Below are 24,467 nucleotides of genomic sequence, written 5' to 3'. Positions count from 1 at the left end.
GACAGCGGTGACTTCGCTGTCTCCTGTGTCAGGTAAGTGACACATAATGGGCTACTATGCGATGCATAGTAGTCCATTATGCTTTGCCTTTGCAGGGAATGAAAGAGGAAGTAAACTCATCAGGGTTTACTTCCTCTTTAAATGTTGACCGAGTTACTAAAGAAGCAGAGAATTAAAAAAAAAAAAAAAAAAAATAAAAGAAGGGGGGGGGGGGGGGGGGAAGAGTAAATATTTACTTTGATCATCCAATCATATGAAAAGCAAATTCCTACTCACTTTGAATAGTTTAGCTGAATATTCACCCAATTCTTTAGAGCCTAGATTTTTTATTTTTTTTTGTAAATCAGCCCAAGTACAAGTATATCAAAATGTTAGGAGGATGCCCAACATGATTTAACCCTTACAAACAAGGCTACCAAATTTTCACTGGTACTGTCATAACTCCTTAGTCTCAGATAAGTCTCTACCAGTGGTTCTCAACCTCTCATGTTGTGACCCTTTAATAAAAAAATGTCCCAAGTTGTGGAGACCCCCAACAGTAAAATTATTTTTGTAGCATGGGTTGTCATCACCCAAGGCAATTTGCGACCCCAACCCACGGACATTTAGCGCTCCCCGAGACCCTTCCACTCAGTACAGTATTAAAACCCCTTATGGTACATTTTAGGATGTACCTCTCTCTCTCTAAAGTACTTTCCCCTTTTATTGCCCTCTATCCTAATGTCTTGTCCCCCCACCCCCTTCTCTAGCTCTCTAGTTCTTATTCCCTCTCTCCCTTTTTCTTTGTTCCTCTACACTCTATGCATTCTCTATTTTTATTCCTTCTCTTACTCCTTGGTGGGGGGTGGGGCATAGAGTTCTGATCAGCCAACTTGGGTGCACTTGGTCAAGGTCATCTGCTGATCTGAGAACTGTAGCGGGGACTTTTAATGGCAACTATAATCACAGGTAGTGCTACTCACTGTCTCCAGATTCACTGCGTCTGACTCGTAGCAGTGACACCCATGCCGAAATAAGGAGATAGGGTCTCCTCCAGCCCCTCTCACTTCACATTCCTTGACAGTCAGCTGACCTCTAGTCTCTGCCCCCTCGCCATGCCATGAACTAAATGGGCAGCTGCAAAGAGAGTAAATGGGCGGCCGTGGGCTCCAGGAACAGCCCAGCAGAGCAGCTGCGAAAAAGCTGGGAGTGCAGGCTTCAGGAACAACCCAGGATTCGGTGACCCCTGGCAAATCATTTGACCCTTAAGGGGATCCCAATCCCCAGGTTGAGAACCTCTGCTCTAAACGATGTAAGCAATCCTAATGGCAGGCCTACCCAACTGTTGGGTGGAGACTGGCGTGAACACTGGGGAGAACTCAAAGCTTAAAAAGGAGCTCCACCAATTTTATGTACTCTCCCTATGAAATCCCCCTTGCGGATCCTTTTACCAATGCAAATTCTTTTTTTTCTAAACGTAAATACCTTTTAGATTATTTTTTTCTCCTTCACTTGCTGTAGTCCCCGCCTAGGCAATTACTTCAGTAGGTGATTTGCAAGGGTTCCTGGGGAAGCAGCATTATGTATCCCAGGAGTCCTTGCGAATCACCTATCAGGAAGAAGGAGAGCCACGCAGCGGCATTACTGCACATGTGCGAGATCAGGAAGTGCATGCTGGGTAGCCAGATGCAAAGAAATCCCAGGAATGAAGACAGGAGGCTTCAGATGCCCACAGCTAAAATGGAACCTGCCTGCTTCCAAGATCCGTAAAAAAAACTTTTTTTTTTTTTTTTTTTTAAAGAAAGAAAATGCACAATGCATACAACATGTTATTAATGTAAATGTTTGGACAAATGCAAAGCGGTAAAAAAATAAAATAAAAAAAAGTATTTGGGGGACTGGAACTCCGCTTTAAGGCTACATTTATACTGGCGATTAGAGCCATTGCAAATTGTAGCGGTAGGAATCAGATTCCTGCTTCGGCTCTCAGAGGCTAGGTGCAACCCTGGTCCAGTTTACTAGGACAGATTTCCAGTGGCACAGCCGCGATTAACTGCGGTAATCACTGCTGGATGCATAAAATTCCCCCCACTGACTGGTAGCTTTTCCTTTTGGATTAAGTGTGGGAAGAGGCCTGCTAGGTTTCTCAAGTGCCCTATTCAGTCATCTTTACTGTGAAGTCTACATATGAGAAAGGGGGTCCTTGGCTCTGAAGTATTTTTACTATTTATTTGTATACAGGATTTTACATTTATGATCACTTTAAGAGAAACAGCCAAGAGAAATTTCAACTCCAGAACATTCAAAGCAGTTGAAGAAACCATCTACTTCCTCTATCCTATACCACAGGGACAAGCTTTACCTTCCAAGTTTCCTGCTCTGCATTTCTCTGACTCCATAACCTGCAACAGTCTCAACTGTATGGCATCATTACCCAATGCCCCATAACTGAACCATCCAAAGACAAGAGTAAGTCCCTCTACCCCTTGTAATGGTGGCAGTGGGTGTACCGATCCTGCCATTGAAGTCTGAGATACAGAAAAAGATCTAGTGAATAATACAAACAGCCAATGACCATTCAGAGGCGATTTTCAATTTTGGTATTGACTCAAATAAGACGACACGTGTGGAAAAATGTGAATATACACTTTCCAAGCAGGGGAAGGCAAAGCTTACCTTCATAAAGAATGGCTGCATATTACGATCCTAATGTCAAAGCATCCAACGTGTCCAACCAGGAGGAGACCAACTCCTAATCCTAGCGTGGGAGGTGATCACAGATGTCCTCACAATGTTAACACAGCCTTAAAAATCCACATAAAGGTGCTGTTCTTTCTAAAATTCATGAATGACTTGGGGAAACATTTACTTGTACAGTATAATTTTATGTTGGTATAGCAGAAGGCCGTGAATAAAAAGTAAAATTCCACTTGGGAGGAAAAAACAAAAAGTATCTTCTCTGAAAACCTAGGGGGAAAAAAAAAAAATAAATAAATAAAAATTAAAGTGTCACTAAACCCACCATTAATAAATGCTGTTCATACTGGCTCAGTCACTATGAAATTCATTTTCTATATTCTTCAAAAAAACCTGGTTGATCCTGCTGCTCCCCATGTCCACCTCCTGTCTAAATACAAGGTGACCATAATACTATTGTGGATTTTGCAGAGCAGTGTTGGCAGTTCTGCACATGCTCAGTTTTCAGCGAGTTTCTATACTGAGCATTCCCACCTATCACATCTGAGCAACCCACGTTACTATAGAGACATACATTGAGGCGTACACACACACACACACACACACACACACACACACACAGATCACTCCCTCCCTCCTCCATGCCCACTAACCAGCTAAACACAATGGGGGTGGGATATTACATGTAGATCAGTGGAGGCTTCACCTCCCTCATATTCAAAGCTGGGTTGGAGGCACACTCCTCCACACAGCCTGTGACTGGCAGAAATCTGCCCACACCATGTTATTGCCAAAAAAAAAAAAAAAAAAATTTGATTTCAAATATATATTTGAATGACAATTTAAAAGTTTGATATATAGATTTGAATGCCGCCAAAGAATCTGTATTGCTGTCCTTTGAGCAGTGTAACAGACAACCCTACCACACATTACAATCAGCCTGCTGACCTCACTTTAACCTTCTGCATTAAGGCAACACAAAAGGGTCACCTCCCTGACTCCAGCCATCGAGTGGATGGTATAGGAACTGCAACAGTGTAACAGAGGTCATCACTACTCCTGTCAGCACCTGGGCATGCAAGACCCAAACGGCCGCAAATACTACCCCTCTGTCTCAGTTTGCTACTGCACAGGGGGAATATAAATGGATTACTCTACTCTGCAAAAGTACAGTCACCCTTTAAAGTGGAACTAAAGCAAAACTTTTATAAATATTTTTTTTTCCATTCAAGTCCCACTGGAGGGATTTCCCTTCACCGCCTGTCCCACAGTCAAAAACAGGAAGGGAATATCTTTCCAAACTAAGAGAATCCCTGGTTATTACCAGAGTCACTGGCACTAGTGTCCCCATTAAAAGATTTCCCCTCTATTACTGTTCCAAGGACAACCCAAAACTTAGGATTTTCTCTTTCACTTCCAATGATAAACTTGACAAATTGAGAGGTTGAATCTTCCTAATTGTTACAGACAGCTATAAAAACCAGTGTGCTAATCCCTCTCCCTTCCATCCAAAACAAGGGTTTGCCTTTAGTAATACTTTAAATATTTTTCAGAACTTCAGCTTTACCCAAGTCCATTAAAATCTAGATACGCAATTCAGACTGAGCAGCATAATTATGCATCAAAGTAGAGCGTTATGACTAAGGGCCTCCTTCACACCAGTAGGTACGCGTCACGGTTCACATACAACACGCTGGTGTGCACTACATAGGGGCTGTGTGGTGCCACGGTGATCCGACCAGAAGTGGAAGCGGGTACCCAAATCCTCCACCCCAAAAAATAAAAACACACACACCCCACTTAAAAGGGGGGGGGGGGTGGAGGAGGCAGACAAATATACTGTAACTTCTTTTGGGAGACAGTCACTTCATAGCGGGCGTAAACCTTAACACTGAACTTCTCATTTTCTCCTTTAATCGGTTAAATATAACATTGAAAGGGTTTGTTTGTTAGGTCCCGTTTGAGAAGAGCAAAAAAAAAAAAATAAAGTATTGAACATTTTAGAAACTCAGAGCAGTCCTGTGTCCAATGATTACTTCCTGTGTAATCTGAAGAAGAGTAAAATTAACCTTTATGTTGTGGAGATGAGGGCAGAAGATGGGTCCAAGTAGGTTGGCACCTTCAAGTCCCCAAAAAAAAGATGCATGTTGACAGCTCACTATAGTATTTAGGAGTGGATTTCAGGTAGATCAATAGGTATTTTTCTGTACTTGTAGGCTCATATGTTTGCAGGTGGGGAAATTATGCATGCTCCTGCAGAGAAACACATTGCACTTTGACACATGGGGTACCCTCTCATATCTCCACCCAACGTGTGCACCAAATGCACCATGAGGCTCCGAGGTGGAGCATCCCCCCCAGATTCTCATGGGTAGAGAAGTCCACTAAAATGAACGGCCTGCCCTATCTGCAATGTGCATCCAGAAATGCGCTTGCACTTGTCTGAATGGAGCTTAAAAGGGATTACATGTATCACAGATACGTACTGCATATGATTTTCTTTTCCTTAACTTAAAGGGTGGTTCAACCCACAATTTCTGCCTTTTTGATGTGTTGCAGTGACCCCCCCCCCCCCCCATCTTTTTCTTCATATTAAATCAGGACATGTGTGTGTTCCGGTGCATTTGATGCCTTTTGCTGCGTCCCATATAGAGAAAAAAATAAATAAAAAATAAAATAAATAAAAAAAACGCAGCATGTTCTACTTTTGTTGACTGCACTGGAATGTACTGGTGTGAACTAGGGCCACCGGAATACATGGAAGCCACTGTGCACCTATTTTTGATGCAGATTAAAAATGCAGTGGCAGGCATCTGGTACCTGCCACTGCCAGCCCTTTAACCAGTTGCCGACTGTGCTATAGCTGAATGACGGCTACAGCACAGCCGGACAGTTCCGGGAGGGCGTCATATGATGTCCTCTCATGATCGCATCCACCTGCTGTGTCATGCTCTGTGATCACTGTGTCCTTGGGACACAGATCAGGGTAAAGAGCCAATCAGTGGCTCTTAATTACATGATCAGCTATGTCCAATCACAGCTGGTGACAATGAAAAAAAAAAAAAAAAAAAAAAGTGTACACACACACACACACACACACACACACACGTTACCTTTTTGTAAAATTTTATAACAAAAACGATGAACACTTTTTTTTTTTAACAAAAAATAAACCCGTGTGTGAAAAATAAATATATAATTTCATGTGTACAGTGTTGAAGGCCACGCAATTGTCATTGAAAGTGGATGTAAACCTGAAATTTTTATTTTTTTGTCTGGCACAATATAGGAATACGGGATTTCAGATCAGCTGTGCCAAGTCTTGCCACAAAGAGTTAATCCAGCTCTGAGCAATCCTCTTATCTTTTTCAGTGAAATAATGGACAAACTGAAATCTTTGTTGGTTCTTCCCCCTTGCTGTGAGTGACAGGTGATTTACATATCTGGTGCACTAGCCTAAGAGACATGCAATTTTTTTTTTTATTCCCTCCCACTCCTTTCTTCTGCTGCTCTGCCAGGATCGGCTGTTCCACACCTCAGCATGATTTGGCTTGCTGAAGTCATGTGGGGACTTTTCTGGGTTGACTGGATGTTAGTGATCATAGCAGAAGTTCAGTGTAAGAAATACACAGGAGAAAATGCATGTTGATAAGGGGAGTGCAGAGGTGGGCGGGGATGCTACCGACATCACAACTCCACCTACTGAGTCCTGGAAAAACAGACCCACCCACAGAATCTGCAGTTTTTCGGGTCTCAGCAGACAGAGGGGAGACATTTGACAGATTAGTATACATGCAGGAGGCATCTATATCCTTCTAGATAACCGATATTGCAGTAGTTTAGAAAGGATGAGAGAGTGGCTTTGCATCCACTTTAAGCAATACAGAAAATACTGTATATAAAATTTTAACACATGCTGGCCATACATGGATCAAAATTCAGATGGTTGGTTCAGCAGGGATCGGCTGAATTTTGATCCATGCAAGGGCTAGCTGGTATTACACAAGTCAGTCTACTAGCATACAATCAGCCTGTTGGGTTGTTCCTGAATGATCAGCACTGCTGGCTATAGCCAGCGAATACAATAATGCTGCGGGAACATCAATTTTTTGTTCAACCCGCTGGTTAAAAAAAAAAAAAAATAAATAAATAAATGTATGGATAGCCAGCCTAACTTCACTGGACATCATAGGACAACACAAAATGTTTTACACAGTAATAGATTAGTAGGTCTTATGTGTTTACTATGTAAAACACAGATCAATTACCATTTCTCCACAAACCTTTATCCTGTGAAGGTCTGTAGCTGACAGGACAAAGTTCAGCAAGATTAGATAAGAGAAAGTCATAAATGAACGCATATTGGGATAGCAGGAGCAGACATGTACAGTATGTGGGCAAGGTAACTAAAGCTCTGTGGGGGACATTGTGTTACAAGAACGCAAAGTAAAGAAATGGTCGTGTTCAGAATAATCAATGGCCAGTACACAATGTACAAGTTCTTGGAAATTGGCTGCAGCACATGAATGTAAGCACCTTACAAAGCAGGATCAGGTTATGTATTAGTTACAGTAAAGTTATGCAGAGCACCAACTTTCCATGGCTATTCATGAAATATTCTAATATACAGTTTTTTGTTGCTATTGAAACCCAAACCTCCCCCCACCTTCATCTAGTGAAGCAGGATATACTTAAAGTTCCCCCATCCCGGTCCTTTACTGCTCCAGTTTCAAAGCGCAGGGGGCCGCTAAATCCAGCATTGCAAATCCACCCAAGAGCTTCTAATAAACCAGAGGTTTGCAAACTATGGTCAGATACAAAAAAAAACTTCCAGCCCACAGTCTCCGCTTCTCCCCCTCCCCCCCCCCACTCTCACTGGAGCGCTGAGCTGTGGGGAGGCGGGAGCAGCGGCTCACTGAGAGGTTGAGTTGGATGCTGGTCCAGGGATGTGGGCGGATCACAACTTCATTGTTGTGATCTTGCCCGAGCCTGGACTGGTGTTCTGCCGAGAAAGTTCCCCTCGGTGGATAAGAACACCCCCCCCCTCCCCCTGTGTTGTGCAGGCGCAGCATGAAGCACAACGAAGCCGCCGAAAATAGCTGAAGCTGAACACCGTGAGTCAGCTGTACACAGCGCCTGTAAAAGGGCCCCTCGTGGGCACACTTTGCTCGCCACGCTTCGGACACGGCCTCGCTGTGCTCGGCATATTATTCTTACCACGTCCACTTGGATGGTGGGGCTTGAACCTGAATATAGGGCAGAATGTAGTGCACAGGCACCGTGTACAGCTGACTCACTGTTAAGCTTCAGCTATTTTCGGCAGCTCCGTAGTCGTTCATACTGCGCAAGCGCAGCACATGGGCAGTACGGGGAGGTTCTTATCTGCCGGGGGAAGTTACTCGGCAAGACACCAGCTCTGACATCAACCGAGAGAGTCCACTGTCTGCTGAAAACCGATCACAGGAGTGCAGAACAAACTGTACAGCCAAACGAGCCCTCTTACCACCTTGTTGCATCTCTAACATTGGCATGGGATCTAATTGACTTAAAGGGGTTGTAAAAATAAAAAATAAAATTCAGCTTAATGCATTCTATGCATTAAGCTGAAAAAACATCTGACAGTGCCGGCGCCCCCAGCCCCCCCCGTTTTACTTACCTGACCCCTCGAAAGTCCCACACTCGTCCCTGACATCCTCTTCACCGCTCAGCCTGGCTATTGATTGGTTGGAGTGGACGGATTGAAAGCAGCGCAGCCATTGGCTCATGCTGCTGTCAATCACATCCAATGACACGGCGCACCAGGAGGCGGGGCTGAGTGAGACTGAGCGGCTATAGCCGCCGGCTGCATCACGGGAGCACGCCCGAAAGTGCTTCTCACCATGCGAGGGAGCTCGTATGAATGTGAGAAGTACTTGCGGGGGGGAAGGCGAGACAGCCGCCGAGGGACCCCAGGAGACCAGGTTCGGGGCCACTCTACGCAAAACGAGCTGCACAGTGGAGGAAAGTATGACCTGTTTTTTTTTTTTATATTTCCATACAAGAGTGAGATTTGGGGGGGGTCAGCATTTTATAAGAGTTTGAGCAAAATGGAAGATCTTTAGGTAGCTAAAGAGGAATCTGGAGGCTGGATTGAGAGTTGACCGTAGAGCAGCAAACAGATGGTCCTCCTTTATAATTCAGTCTAGCTGGGTTCCATCATAATAGTAAAGCTGCGAAGAAGATTTTTTTTTTTTGATCAGCCAGCAGGCCGAGAAAACAAAAAAGGAACAGATTCCTCCATCTACACAAATGTGGTGGATGGAGGAATCTTCCCCAAGTGGGGCACTGTATTCTGACAGGTGGACTCTCCGCTATCGGCATATACTGACTGATCAGTGGCTGCAGTCGCTTCTCTAAAAACAAAAAAATAAATAAAAGGTTTCCAAAATTTACGATAGACTTGTCACACAGGAATGGCCACACAATGTTCAAAATTTCGCTGGTCCCTGCTGAACTGGATGAAATAGATTCATCTAATGGCCAGCTCAAAAGCCAGAGTTAACCTTTGAAAAAATAAATAAATGCACATATTTGGCAAGGAAAAAAAAATAAATAAAAAAGTGCATTTATTATTTTTACACCCAGTTCCCTGCAAAGTACTAGCGATTCACCAGGTGCAATGTCAGACTCTTTCAGACATACCCTCTAGATTTCTGCCCATACCACTTTTCAGGCTGTAAGACCCCTTTCACACTGGAGGCGTTTTTCAGGCACTACAGCGCTAAAAATAGTGCCTGCATAGCGCTTGGAAAAAAAAAAAAAAAAAGTGGCTCCATTCACTCCAGTGTCTTTCACACTGGAGCGGTGTGCTCACAGGGCACCAGAAAAAAAGTCCTGCCAGCAGCTTCTTTGGAGTGGTGAACTCACTGCTCCTCCCCATTAAAATCAATGGGGCAGATTTACCCCCTTTTCGGCTGCTAGCAGGGGGTTAAAACCGCTCCGCTAAAGCGGCACTAAAAATAACTCTGCATTACCGCTGACGTCCTAGGCAGCAGTGTGAAAGGGCTCTGGAGGAACAGTCAGTGGACAATGAGGGTGCTCAGTGCCCTTGCAGTCCAATTAGAACTATAAGTGCGTCTACAGCGGTGGCAGATGGGACTTGCTTACCCTTTCACAGATTCCTGTGAATTCGTAGTTTTTGGGTTATCGTATGTCCTGCCAATAGCGAGCATTTGCACCTGTACTCATGTAAATGCTTCGATACCCAAAACCCGATACCCTTGCGGTGCGATTTAAGCACATGTAAAAGGAATGAGCTCAAATCACACTACAAAGAATTGCATGCGATGTGAACAGGAATGTGGTGCGATTCCTGTCCAAATCGCACAGTTTCCCCCACTGCTCCGGTGTGAACCCAGGCATGTCATAGTGACTTCAGCCTGGGTTCACACAGGAGCAGTGGGGGGCACCGCATGAGATTGGGAGAGGAATCGCACTGTATTCCTGTTCAAGTCGTATACAATTAAAGCCCACATCGCACCGAAAAGGTAAAATAAAATGGTATCGGTGCAACGTTTATCTATTCACAGATCCGATCCCTGCTGACTTTAAATGCAACTTGAGGGGTTGGGAATCCTAAATATGGGCATAAGATGGTCCAAACGTTAACTTGACTAACCCTTCAATATAATATAAATCCACTCCCTTCCATACAAGCGTCAGATCGCCATTTTATTGGGTGAAAATATGGTAAATCACACGAACACACACCCGACTTATACTTGTATTAGAAGGTGAATATTGCACTGCACTAGAACAAAACAGATTCCCTATTATGGGCAACCTCATAAGCATTAGCTTGTGGGGAAGTAAGTGACAGGAAATGCAGGAAACCATGCTTCCTGAGTAAATGTAAAGAGATTTTCTAATCATTACACAGCTATTAGCTAGCAGTAATTTAAATAAATCAATCTATTTGGCAGCAGATGAAGGAGGTGAAACATACTCTGAAATGAGTTTAAAAGTGAACAAGGCTTTTTGCTATGGAACAAGGATGCAAATAAAAATATGATGCAGGTTGTCATTAGCATTAACAGAGCAGTGATTTTCTGAGAGCCCCTGTAATACTTGTATGTCCTGTTAAAGAGGAAGTGAACCCCGATGGGTTTCACTTCCTCTTGGTTCCCCTGCAAAGGTAAAGCATAAATGGACTACTATAGCCCATTATGTGTCACTTACTTGAAACCAAAGCCTGCAATGTCACCGATGCACCCTCTTCCACAAAGCATCCATCTTCCTTACGGGTATCGCGGCTCCGGCACTGTGATTGGCGGGAGCCGCGATGAAGTCTTCACCACGCATGTGCGCAGGAGCCGCCAGTCACGGCACGCTCGCTGTTTCTAAAGTGTGCCTGTGCCATAGACATCGGCGCTCGTCCAATTTCTAAATATCTCCTAAACCGTGGAGGTTTGGAAGCTATGCCGAGCACCTACAGGTAAGCTTTAATCTAGGCTTACCTGTAAGTAAAAGTGTCTGAAATGGGTTTACAAACCACTTTAAGCCTGCCTATCTGTTTTTTGTTTTTTTTAACCTCCTTCAATATACCAGTTAGACACTGACAGAGGTGCTTACCATGGTCAGCTTTTATTCAAATGGTTAATACCTCTATTCCAAAATAATAAAAACACCGAAACCATTCACAAAATACAAGGTGTACTGTGAATCAGGATGGATGTGATTTAAGTCACTAGTAAAAAGGCTTGATTAAAATCATAATTTTTAAAGAGCAACTGTCATCTCTGCCCCGCAGTGGCTCCTCTTCTGACTCGTTGTTAACTCACCGACAGTCCCATTCACTACAAAGGGATGGTTGGTGATGCGGCAGGGACATAAGGTGAGGGATGTGATGGCAGCAGATGCCCGCTAACAAGCGCTGCCATGATGGATCTGAAATTTCAGGTGCTCTTTAAAAACGTAAGGACTCATTGTTGCTGGCAGTTAAAATCTTTAATATTTGCAACTAAAAACAAAGGTTTCCTATTTAGAATAATAAGGTGTCAGGTTAGTAAAACAGCGATATCAGAGCCGAGTCAATCATACAGTTTGTAGTGATTTGTAAAACAATGGGATAAACGAATATTCCTGAATTTTGTTTACTCATGGTTACTGTAAAATTGTGTGAATGCATCAATGCCATGCATGTTATCTTAGTGCATTTATTGAGTTTACCAATTTTTTTTTTTTATATAATTTCAGAATATACAGCCTCATGCTACACAACTAAGCTCCATTTAAAGCTGAATAAACTAAAACCATTAATGCATCTTAAAGATAAAGTAAACCATGAAGAGTTTACTTCCTCTTTCATTCCCTGCAAAGGCAAAGCATAATGGACTACTATGCTGAACGAGATTGTTCCGCATTCAGGAGAGGGACGTTTAACTGCTCCTAAACTCAATAAAAGCCTATGTGTCCATGTACACACAGGCTTTTATTAGAGGAGTTCAGGGGCTGCGGGGGCAGTGAGGTGCTGGGGGGTGGAGTTAAAAAAAAAAAAAAAAAAAAAAACATAACACCACCACCCCAAAAGCTCCTAAACTCGCGTTTAGAAGCAGCAGTATATACAAAGCCTTAAATGGTCTGTTGCAAAGTGGAAACTGTTCCGTGGTCAGACGAATTGAAATTTGAAATTTTTTGGCAGCCAAGGGCGCCGTGTCCTCTAGATCAGGGGTCGTCAACCCCCGGGCCGTGGCCTTTCTTCAGCGGGGCCGCGCGCACGGCCGGGCAGCGTGAGACAGCCGGGCAGCCAGCATATAAGCACCGGGTGGAAGAGATAGCGAGCGGGCAGGCAACATGACAGGTGACATCTTCTTTCTCCGCCCCCCGCATCGCTGCCCTTTCACCCTGTCAGCCTCAATGTCGGAAGTGCAGCGGGGAGCAGAGAGATGACATCATCTCTCCGACCCCCCGCATCGCTGCTCTCCCGTCCTATCAGCCTCAATGTCGGAAATGCAGCAGGGAGCAGATGTCATCATCTCTCACTGCTCTCCTGCTTTCACTGGGTGCCCTTCTGTGCTAGATGGACCAGTGCTGCCACCAATGCAGTGGCAGGCAGTGTAGCAAGTGACAGTCCACATCTGGTGACAGGCATCGTGACAGGGGACGTGGCAAGTGACATTCCGCATCTGGTGGCAAAGGACGTGGCAAGTGGCATTCTGCATCTAGTGACAGGCAATGTGGCAGGTGACATGGCAAGTGACATTCCGCATCCGGTGAGAGGCAACGTGGCAGGTGACGTAGCAAGTGACATTGCGCATTTTGTGGCAGGCAAGTGACATTCCGCATCTGATGAAAGGCCACATGGCAGGTGTGGTGGCAAGTGACATTCTGCATCTAGTGACAGGCAATGTGGCAGGTGACATGGCAAGTGACATTCCACATCTGGTGAGAGGCAACGTGGCAGGTGACGTGGCAAGTGGCTTTCCGCATCTTGTGGCAGGCAACATGGCAAGTGACATCCCGCATCTGGTGACAGGTGAAGTGGCAAGTGACATTCCACATCTGGTGAGAGGCAATGTGGCAGGTGACATTCCGCATCTGGTGACAGGTGACGTGGCAAGTGACATTCCACATCTGGTGAGAGGCAACGTGGCAGGTGACGTGGCAGGTGACGTGGCAAGTGACATTCCACATCTTGTGGCAGGCAACATGGCAAGTGACATTCCGCATCTGGTGGCAAAGGACGTGGCAAGTGGCATTCTGCATCTAGTGACAGGCAATGTGGCAGGTGACATGGCAAGTGACATTCCGCATCCGGTGAGAGGCAACGTGGCAGGTGACGTAGCAAGTGACATTCCGCATTTTGTGGCAGGCAACATGGCAAGTGACATTCCGCATCTGATGAAAGGCCACATGGCAGGTGTGGTGGCAAGTGACATTCTGCATCTAGTGACAGGTAATGTGGCAGGTGACATGGCAAGTGACATTCCGCATCTGGTGGCAGGTAACATGGCAAGAAACACACTCAGGGCTGCCACTAATTCTGCATTATGGTGAGTTGTACTATTTTATTAATTACTACAATGTAATAATAGAAATAAAGTGCTGACAAACCGACCACGAAAAATCGCTTATCCCCTATGCCCCCCCCCCCCCCCCCCCAACCGGGCCTTGGCACAATTTTCTTCCACGCAGCCGGTCCTCGATGCCAAAAAGGTTGGGGACCACTGCTCTAGATTACAGAGGAGAGGGAGCTTCTGAGTTGTTATCAGTGTTCAGTTCAAAGGTCTGTATCTCCTATGGTATGGGGGACACTAGAGCACATGGGATGGGCAGCTTGAAACACTTTTTGCCCCCATTCCCAAGTTTTATTCTAGCTACAAAGTCACTTTAGAACCTACTCACACTAAAGTGTTCCATTGTTGGGGGTTGACACGTTATGGCATGCTTTAAAGCAGGGCTTGACAAAATTTTCTTGCAATCTAGGAGCCAGCTAAAAAAAGTTAGGAGACAGTTTTTAAATCAGCTGCCCAGAGCTGCATGTCCGGGGCGTCGGGCAATAAGAATTGCTCACACTTGGTGGCAAGTAAAAAAAAGACCAAAGAAAACTTGCAAATAAGTCATTGATGTCACTGATAGGTGGCACTCCCAGTGGTAAGGAAAGGGTGACCGATCAAGCCCACCACCTCAACTCCAGCTGTCAAACTGGGAAGATGATGTCAGAGGTGGGCGGGCAGCAAGTGCAAGCTGTGCTCATCACAGCACCACCCACCAGAGGGCTGAGAGCATGTATTTGCTCCAGCAGGCCACAAAGCCGCAGCCTCAATTATCGGCCAGCTTGTCTGTAGTCTGTGCACCCGCGGGGAAGGGGGCCACATGGGAGGAATCCCAACCACTGCTGCAGTGTAACTCAGGCGTCAGGACGCAATTTCCAGTCGCCATTGCAACCTGGGTTTAGTCGAGCCCTGCTCTAAAGTGTGTGGCATTTAGGCATGTTATGGCATGCTTTAGGCTCCATTCTCACCAAGATGATTGGAATCAATGGGCGGAATTCCAAATTGCAGCAAAACACAGGAGGCGTTTGTGATGCCATTACTTCTTAATGGCACCAAAATCACGGTGCGATTTTGCCACAATAAACTGCGCTGCGATCATGGCGAGGCTTTCGCTCAAAAGAAGCTCCTGCTACCCTTTGAGTGTCAAGCTTTGCACGTTGCGATTGCAGCACAATGTATCGCTGCACAAATTGCACCATAATTGGGGCGCTATTAGCAAGTAACGGTAAGTAATTTTACTTACCTGTAACCCCTCTATCTCGTCCCAGGGACAAGCACACCAACAAAAGCCGGTGTCTCGGGTCCTGATTGGATGGATTGATAGCAGCGCAGTCATTGGCTCCCGCTGCTGTCAATTAAACCCAATGACCCAGGCACTGGGGGGCAGGGCCCGAGTTATACGTTCGGTTTCTATGGACAAGTAAAAAAATAAATGGTGTTGCGCTCCACGCCAAATAAATTAAATCTAATAACACAATAGATAAATAATCGCATAAAATCTTGAAGACGCACTCATGCGATTAAAATTACTATTAATTATAACTACAAACTTTAGTGCAAAAAATTAATGCCAAGTGATTAATACAGTGCTCGGAGTATAGCTAGTTCCTACTATTATTCATAAATGAAGGATCTAAAATGATCTATACAATCATAATAAAGTGCCAGATAAAAAACGCTGATCCTAATAATAATACTTCAAAAGAATCGTGACATCAAACAAATCTGTGTCAGTCCATGAAAGTGCATCCAAGTGCCAACATGTGTGCAAAATTTATATAAAAAAACCATATATAATAAATACACAATAATAAGAATGTAGAACGGTGTGTGAAAAGTATGTATCACAGAGTAAAAAGACAATAATCCAACAAACGTGATTGCTAAAAGTGTCTCTAAATTAACATAAAAAACTAGTAATAAAGTTCATGCAGGAAATGAAATGAATCCACGCTGTGCTATGTGAAGAAATTAGTCCTGTGAACGACCCCGGGATAATTCCACCAGTGATCTTGCAGCTCCTTAAACGTGGGTGCTCACACACTGAGTGCAGTGGGTACCTTACCTCACTGCTGTCAGTCAGACAGCAATATGCTCCAATATAGTAGTTGTGTCCTCAAATGGGATGTATGTCCTCAGTGGGTGTAGGGACACTCCAATACTTTGCGGTGTATGTCCTAAATGCAGTCTGGGCGCCCCCAAAACTTTTCCTCCAGATACTCCGCAAAGGATCGCAAGTCAGACCCAAGAAAGAAAAAGGGGGGCTCCAATAGTGAAGTACGTCACACAAATACTTTATTATAAAAGGACCAAGTCCTGGGTACTTACATTTATGCAGTAAAATTCAAACGTTTTTGAAGTCACGTGATCAATGACGATACGCGTAGGATTGGCCTAGGAGGATACCGGAAGTGACGTCCGGGGTACGAACGAGGAAGTCGTTCGTTGTTTGTTAGATGTAAAAACGTTTGAATTTTACTGCATAAATGTGAGTACCCAGGACTTGGTCCTTTTATAATAAAGTATTTGTGTGACGTACTTCACTATTGGAGCCCCCCTTTTTCTTTCTTGGGTCTGACTTGCGATCCTTTGCGGAGTATCTGGAGGAAAAGTTTTGGGGGCGCCCATACTGCATTTAGGATATACACCGCAAAGTATTGGAGTGTCCCTACACCCACTGAGGACATACATCCCATTTGAGGACACAACTACTATATTGGAGCATATTGCTGTCTGACTGACAGCAGTGAGGTAAGGTACCCACTGCACTCAGTGTGTGAGCACCCACGTTTAAGGAGCTGCAAGATCACTGGTGGAATTATCCCGGGGTCGTTCACAGGACTAATTTCTTCACATAGCACAGCGTGGATTCATTTCATTTCCTGCATGAACTTTATTACTAGTTTTTTATGTTAATTTAGAGACACTTTTAGCAATCACGTTTGTTGGATTATTGTCTTTTTACTCTGTGATACATACTTTTCACACACCGTTCTACATTCTTATTATTGTGTATTTATTATATATGGTTTTTTTATATAAATTTTGCACACATGTTGGCACTTGGATGCACTTTCATGGACTGACACAGATTTGTTTGATGTCACGATTCTTTTGAAGTATAAGGCCTCATGCACACGGACGTTTTTACAGCCACTTTTTTTAGCTTTTTTTGCAGCTTAAAAACGGCTGTCCATGTTAGTCTATGGCTTCATGCCCACCTAGGCGTTTTTGAGCTGCAAATGGCATAGGCGTTTTTAAGCTGTAAAAAAAACCCAGGACCAGTGCGTTCCGTGGCGTGGAGCTAGAGCTGTAAAAACGCGAATCGCGGGAAAACGCGCAAAAACGCGCATAAACGCGCAAAAACGCGCAACATATTTTCTTTGTTTTCTGAGTGCTATAGCCAAGAGATGTGTTTCTTAAAAAACGCTACTTAACGCTAAAAAACGCGCAAAAACGCGCAAAAACGCGCAAAAACGCCAATGCAAAACGCGGTAAAAATCGCGTTTTTAACAACAATTTTTCCAGGCATCGGAGCTAGCTTTGCAGCCAGTTTTTTAAAACGTCCGTGTGCATGAGCACTTATTATTAGGATCAGCGTTTTTTATCTGGCACTTTATTATGATTGTATAGATCATTTTAGATCCTTCATTTATGAATAATAGTAGGAACTAGCTATACTCCGAGCACTGTATTAATCACTTGGCATTAATTTTTTGCACTAAAGTTTGTAGTTATAATTAATAGTAATTTTAATCGCATGAGTGCGTCTTCAAGATTTTATGCGATTATTTATCTATTGTGTTATTAAATTTAATTTATTTGGCGTGGAGCGCAACACCATTTATTTTTTTACTTACTATCACTTTGAGGGGAGGGTTTGCACCTCTGTCGGTGTTTTTGCTGCAACCACACCAGCCTTCTTAAATTCTACCACTATAGCGCGAGGATAACCCACCATTACCGGTTTCTATGGACGCTGAATGCTGGACTCGGGAACGTGCCCGCAAGGTAACCCCCCAGGTGAGCACTTTTCCCTAGGGGGTTATCTAATTTGAAGTCAAATTTCAGTTTAGTTTTTATTAGTATTTTAGTCATCTCAATTGTTTGTCGACTAAAATAGTATTTATTTCGTCGACTAAAAATGTTTTAGCCATTTTGTCGACAAAATTAACACTGAATCATAAATCCTGGTATATATCCTTGGAGGCGATTTCAATGTCGCTCTTCAACCCCTACTCGACTCTTCCTCAGGATGCTCCTCCCTCCCTTACAGATCTCTCAGACAAATCCGCTCACAACTACAATTTCTATCCCTTCATGACTCGTGGCATACCTTACATCCCAATGAAAAAGATTTTACTTTCTACTCCGCGCCCCATGCTCGGTACTCCAGACTAGACTACCTATTTCTCTCCCAAGACGACCTGTCCATGCTAAAAGCCGCCACTATCGAACCGCTCTACATATCGGATCATCACCCAACCTCGCTGACCCTCGAGCTTCCCGAAAGAAGAATCTCCACGAAGACCTGGCGCCTAGATGCCTCCCTACTTACCTCAAAAACTGATCTAAACTACATTCGCACTAGTCTGACCGATTACTTTAGGGAAAACGACACTCCAGACGTTTCTCCTATTACAATTTGGGAAGCACATAAATGCACCATTCACGGAAAATTCCTCGAACTAGCCGCCATCAGGAAAAAAGCTCACCAATTCAAACTGACAGAACTAACAGAAATCCTGGTATAGCTCAACCACCTCCACACCATACAGAACATCAGTTGTAATGGAATAGACAGATCACTTAGAAACGGACACAAAGCATCATTCAAGGTTAGCGTCAGACACTTTATGCAAGCCAGAGGAATGCAGCATTTTGTGCTCTGCAGTGATCACTACAGGTACAAAGCTCACAGTGATAACAGCTTCTATGACACCCCTGCAATTGTAGGCCTAGTGACAGCAACAGCTTCATGATACATTCTGACTTATACCTGGGATCAGGCATCTGGATACCTGACTACGGCAATTACATCTTCCTGTACAAAGTAGTGTTTGTAAATGAAATCCTAGGGGGGATCATTTACAAAGGGTAAATTCTGCATCCAGAGTCAGTATTACGCCTACATTTACAAGCCCCTAGCCATCAGTTGTGACCAAAAGTAATGTTCTGTACAGCTGCAGCTTCCTGTGCAGCCTTTTCTGCTGAGCAATGCATTGCAACACAGGATCTGCAGGCACTACTGAAAATCAGATACAAATGAGAAGAACATTGATGTAGGAGTGTTACTGCACACTCACAGCCTGGCCAATCATGAGCCTAAAGCAAATGTCATACACAAAAGATGCTCAAAATATTCAACTAAAAAAACAAGGGTACCCCTTAATGATGATCAGGGACAGGAGACAAGGAGAGAAAACACTAAGTAACCGAAGTATAGAAAACATGTAGGTGCATTGTAGGGCTAGTCCATGTGAGGTTGGACAACAGCTATAGCAGTAGTAGATAACATACGGGGTGATTTACTAAAACTGGAGAGTGCAAACTCTACTGCAGCTCTGCATAGAACCAATCAGGTTTTAGCCTGTTTACCGCGGTGTGATCTGTCATGGGATTTGACAGGTCCAAATCAAGTGACAAGTCGCACTCCATTGTAAGCAACAGAACTGTTTGAAAATTGGTGCGATGCTGATTTTGGAAAAAAAAATAAAAAAATCCTCCAGTATTTTTGGCAATTTCAGGTGCGTACTGCATAGACATCTGTGTATGAAGTCGCACAGATGTCAGCCAAGTCACACCTGAAGTCGCATTGACATGAAGCTTTGAAATTATACGATTTCAAGTGAAGTTGGACAATTTCAAAGTCAGATTTGCTGTGAACAGGGGCTTATTGTCAAAGCTTAGGCCCCTTTCACACTGGGACGCGTTTCGGGTGTTTTATCGCTAAAAATAGCACCGGAAAAGCACCCCTCATGCCTCCCCAGTGTGAATGCCCGAGTCCTTTCACACTGGGGCCGTGCACTTACAGGACGGGAGAAAAAAAAAAAGTCCTGCAAGCGTCATCTTTTGGAGCGGTGTATAAACCTTTTTCAAAACACCCTGAACATTGAAATGAATGGGCAGCACTGCCGAAGTGCCTGCAAAGTGCTTTGGCAGTGCTGCAACATGGCGCTTTTAACCTTTGTTCAGCCGCTAGCGGGGGGTAAAAGCTCCCCACTAGCGGCTGAAAAGCATCGCTAAAGTTAGCAGCACTTTACTACTAACACACCCCGCCCCAGTGTGAAAGTAAGCTGGCGTCAAAAACTGATTGGCTACCATGCACAGCGGTACTGTTATTTTCACCCTCCAGTTTTCGGAAATGAACCCCATAGTGCAGCTGATTGTTCACACATCTTTTATGCAGCATCATAAACCTAAACAGTATTTACACTGCGATTTATGTACGTAGCATCGCCATCAAATTAGAAAAATGAATGACAGTTATGAGGCTGTCAAAACAACAGCATGTCTCCATCGGAAATGACTATATTCCAGCTGAAGGCGTAGGTGTAAGAAGTGGGAACAGTCTACCCTCCAAAAGGTATAAGAGGAAAGAAAAAAAAAAAAAAAAGGGAAGGAGGACGTCATCTGATGATGGTCACAGAAAGGACAATTCAAGCACTGCTTGGGTCATTCAGGCTGGGTTCACACTGATGCGATACATTGCACTGCATTCCTGTGTACAAATCACATGTGATTCTGTGTGGTACGATTTGAGTCCATCATTTTGTATGGCTCAAATCGCACTGCAGCCAAACAAGTTGCAGGTACCTTTTTTTTTCCGCAACTGGAATCGGATCACGCGTGTGCTTATACCCATGTGATCCGATTCTAGAAAATGCAACGCATTTTTCTACCCGATTTTGGGGTGTCCTTAAGGTTTCATTGAAGCCTACAGCAGATGGCATGAACACAGTATGAGTCTATGCAGGAAGCGCAGGGATTTCTGTGCTTTTTCCACACCTCAAGCTGTATTCCAGGGATGGGGGGGTTTTTTTTGTTTGTTTTTTTATTTATTTTTTTGACTAGTTTCCATTGGTCCAGCTTGCTTCAGTTAGGTATGCACATGCCATACCCGTGGAAGCAGAAAAACACTTAGTAGCTACCACTACTACAGTGATCCTCCCTGTCTTTTGGTTGCCATGCATTCTTCTCAATGCATACAAGACATTCTCCAATTGGAACATGCTGCAGTTAAATGAAAAAAAAAAAAAATATTGTAGGATATGTCATAACATGGAATCGCACTGCCCTACACATCGCTCACCAGGAGGTGCTCTGTATACATGGCATAACCCGCTGCTTTGAATGGGCCTTGGCACATTTTCAAACATGACCCCCTGCTGGCCGACTCCATTGGCATCCTCTGTCCACCCCAGCCTGCTGACTGTATGGTGAAGGAGGAGGCCTCTGTCTGCTCACTCTGCTTTCTTCTCCTATCAGCAAGCCTGCAAGTGGAAAACGTGATGGTATCCGAGTCCTAGCCACACACACACACACACACACACACACACACACACACACACACACACACACACCGTGGATATCAAGTCAAATGTAATTACTTACAATTGCGTCATAAAATGACACACATTATTATTATATGGGGTTGCACTTTAACAATTTAGAAAAAGGGATAAGAAAATGTATTTAAATGAAGATAATTTTCCAGCAGATTTCAGAGACAATTCTTCCTCCCTGCAGACATCTACAGCACAATAGCAGAGACTGTCCATCTGATCTGCAATTCTCTGATCTCCAGGCTGATATCAGATTGTTATTATGTACAAGGTGTCCTTGTTATACATGAGAAGTCACACAGCCCTGTGCCCATTCCTCCATGTGGAGACAACACACATCTGATAAAAGGTGGCACACATTAATGAGCCAGGAACTCGTGGGAAAGCCATGCTGGGCCAATGAAGCATCCTGAGTGCAATTCAAGGCGTCACTCCGCAAACTCCCTTCATGGAGCCCTTTACAAAATCACGTTCTCATCAATATTACAGCACTGACAAATCACATACACCATCATCCACATGGAGGAATGACTGGCACAGCACACCATCATCATCCACATGGAGAAATGACTGGCACAGCACACCATCATCATCCACATGGAGAAATGACTGGCACAGCACACCATCATCATCCACATGGAGGAATGACTGGCGCTCCATCATCCGCAATGGAGGAATATTTATCTGCAATGGAGGAATGACTGGCGCACCACCATCATCCGCAATGAAGGAATGATCATCCTCACGGAGGAATGACTGGTACAGCGCGCCATCACCATCATCCACATGGAGAAATGACTGGCACAGCACACCATCATCATCCACATGGAGGAATGACTGGCGCTCCATCATCCGCAATGGAGGAATATTTATCTGCAATGGAGGAATGACTGGCGCACCACCATCATCCGCAATGAAGGAATGATCATCCTCACGAAGGAATGACTGGTACAGCGCGCCATCACCATCATCCACATGGAGAAATGACTGGCACAGCACACCATCATCATCCACATGGAGGAATGACTGGACGCTCCATCATCCGCAATGGAGGAATATTCATCTGCAATGGAGGAATGACTGGCGCACCACCATCATCCGCAATGAAGGAATGATCATCCTCACGGAGGAATGACTGGTACAGCGCGCCATCACCATCATCCTCATGGAGGAATGACTGGCGCGCCACCACCATCATCATGGAGGAATGACTGGCGCGCCACCGACAATCCACAAAAGAGGATCGACTGACACAGTGCGCCGCCACCACCATCCTCATGGAGGAATGACTGGCGCGCCATCACCATCATCCTCATGGAGGAATGACTGGCACAGCACACCATCATCATCCACATGGAGGAATGACTGGCGCTCCATCATCCGCAATGGAGGAATATTCATCTGCAATGGAGGAATGACTGGCGCACCACCATCATCCGCAATGAAGGAATGATCATCCTCACGGAGGAATGACTGGTACAGCGCGCCATCACCATCATCCTCATGGAGGAATGACTGGCGCGCCAACACCATCATCCTCATGGAGGAATGACTGGAGCGCCATCACCATCAGCCTCATGGAGGAATGACTGGCGCGCCATCACCATCAGCCTCATGGAGGAATGACTGGCGCGCCATCACCATCAGCCTCATGGAGGAATGACTGGCGCGCCATCATCCTCATGGAGGAATGACTGGCGCGCCATCATCCTCATGGAGGAATGACTGGCGCGCCATCATCCTCATGGAGGAATGACTGGCGCGCCACCGACAATCCACAAAAGAGGAATGACTGGCGCGCCACCATCCTCTGCATGGAGGAATGACTGGCGCGCCACCATCCTCTGCATGGAGGAATGACTGGCGCGCCACCATCCTCTGCATGGAGGAATGACTGGCGCGCCACCATCCTCTGCATGGAGGAATGACTGGCACACACCATCCTCTGCATGGAGGAATGACTGGCACATGGGAGGATGTATATGATCTGTGTGGTACAATGACTGCAATGGGCCGGCAGTGGTATTCCGGTGGAGATGTCCGGTGCCTGGCAGCACATCCCCACACACACAGGCCCGGTGATGGAAGCCATGTATGGAGCAATGATTGGCAGATCTCAGCCTGCACGTCCCCTTCATGTACCTGACAGCTGTCCGTCCGGTGCCGCCGCTCTCCGGGTGGAGGATGGCTCTCAGCAATAGAGAGAACGCCCAAACGTCAGCTGTACGGCCTCCCCTCCGCCGTCCCCGTTACACGGCCAGCAACCATCAGAAGACGCCCCGGAGCCTACGCCCTTTCACCCCCGGATGGAGAAGCAGGGGAAGGAGATGGATTACTGGCACAGGGACACACGGTGTCGCCACTTCCGCCCTTATGGTAAAGACACGTACAGCCGCACCCACTTTGTACAAATCTTTATTGACAACGTGTGCCGTGCACACTGCGGGGATGTTATCCCCCAGGAGGCGGAGCTGTGTGGAAATTATTTTTGTAGATGATTTCAGAGCCCGATGTGAACGGGCCCGCAGGCACAGGGCTGAGGTCTAGAGTATATATAGGGGAGGACGTTGGGTGTAATTTCTCCAAAAATAAAGCATGCAATAAACAATTTCAGATGTAAACAAAATTGTTGGACTAATAGACAAATCACGTAATTTTAGATGCATCAAAGTAAACACATTTTGCATATATAACTGAACGCTCTCATGTCAGGCTTCTTCCAATGACAATAAAGGCAGACCTCTACCCACAAACATCCACTTGTGTGTGTTCCTCCCATGAACATTCAATAAGGTTGCCACTTTTTCTTCAAGCCAAACCCCAACAATTTAGTGGTGTACAGTACAAAATGTTTGTTTAGTATACACTATAAGATTGTAACAGACCTGGGACACCCTTGGGCACTCCAAAGAGAATAGTAATGTGGCACGCATAGTGCCCCTCACCCCCCTGTCAAGCCCTGTTCCCAGTCATATTCCTGTCTGAACAATATGTCCGGGTTTCAGGTGGACGGAAACCCGGACAAGTGATTCAAAACCCAGACTGTCTGGGTGAATCCCAGACAGGTGGCATCATTACGTTCAAGTCATTTGTTCAATAAAATACTGTTTTATATACTTACATTGTGTTCTTCTACTTTCTAGTTTCCCTAGAAGGCTCTGGTGATGTATTCAGGCCCTCACCAGTGCCCTAT

At 45.0% G+C, this 24,467-nt stretch overlaps 1 protein-coding gene across 10 annotated transcripts in view; it reads right to left on the bottom strand.

Annotated features, from left to right (window-relative positions):
- The window catches only part of LOC143934045 (epsin-1-like), a 150,503-nt gene extending 126,874 nt beyond the window's left edge, over nt 1-23,629 (bottom strand). For 3 of the 10 annotated variants that reach the window (XM_077457306.1, XM_077457305.1, XM_077457307.1), the window contains exon 1: nt 23,417-23,629. The gene's annotated coding sequence lies outside the window, so the exon portion shown is untranslated. Of the gene's footprint in view, nt 1-2,655; nt 2,947-23,416 lie in introns of all 10 variants that reach the window. The other 7 variants (XM_077457302.1, XM_077457309.1, XM_077457310.1 and 4 more) reach the window with 3 other exon arrangements.
- Nucleotides 23,630-24,467: the final 838 nt, after the last annotated feature.

The sequence above is a fragment of the Lithobates pipiens genome, unplaced genomic scaffold (genome assembly GCF_037356315.1).
Source record: "Lithobates pipiens isolate NorthernLeopardFrog02 unplaced genomic scaffold, aLitPip1_a1.2 Scaffold_27, whole genome shotgun sequence".
In the NCBI taxonomy this organism is placed as follows: domain Eukaryota; kingdom Metazoa; phylum Chordata; class Amphibia; order Anura; family Ranidae; genus Lithobates; species Lithobates pipiens.
This window is presented reverse-complemented; position numbering and strand designations above follow the sequence as displayed.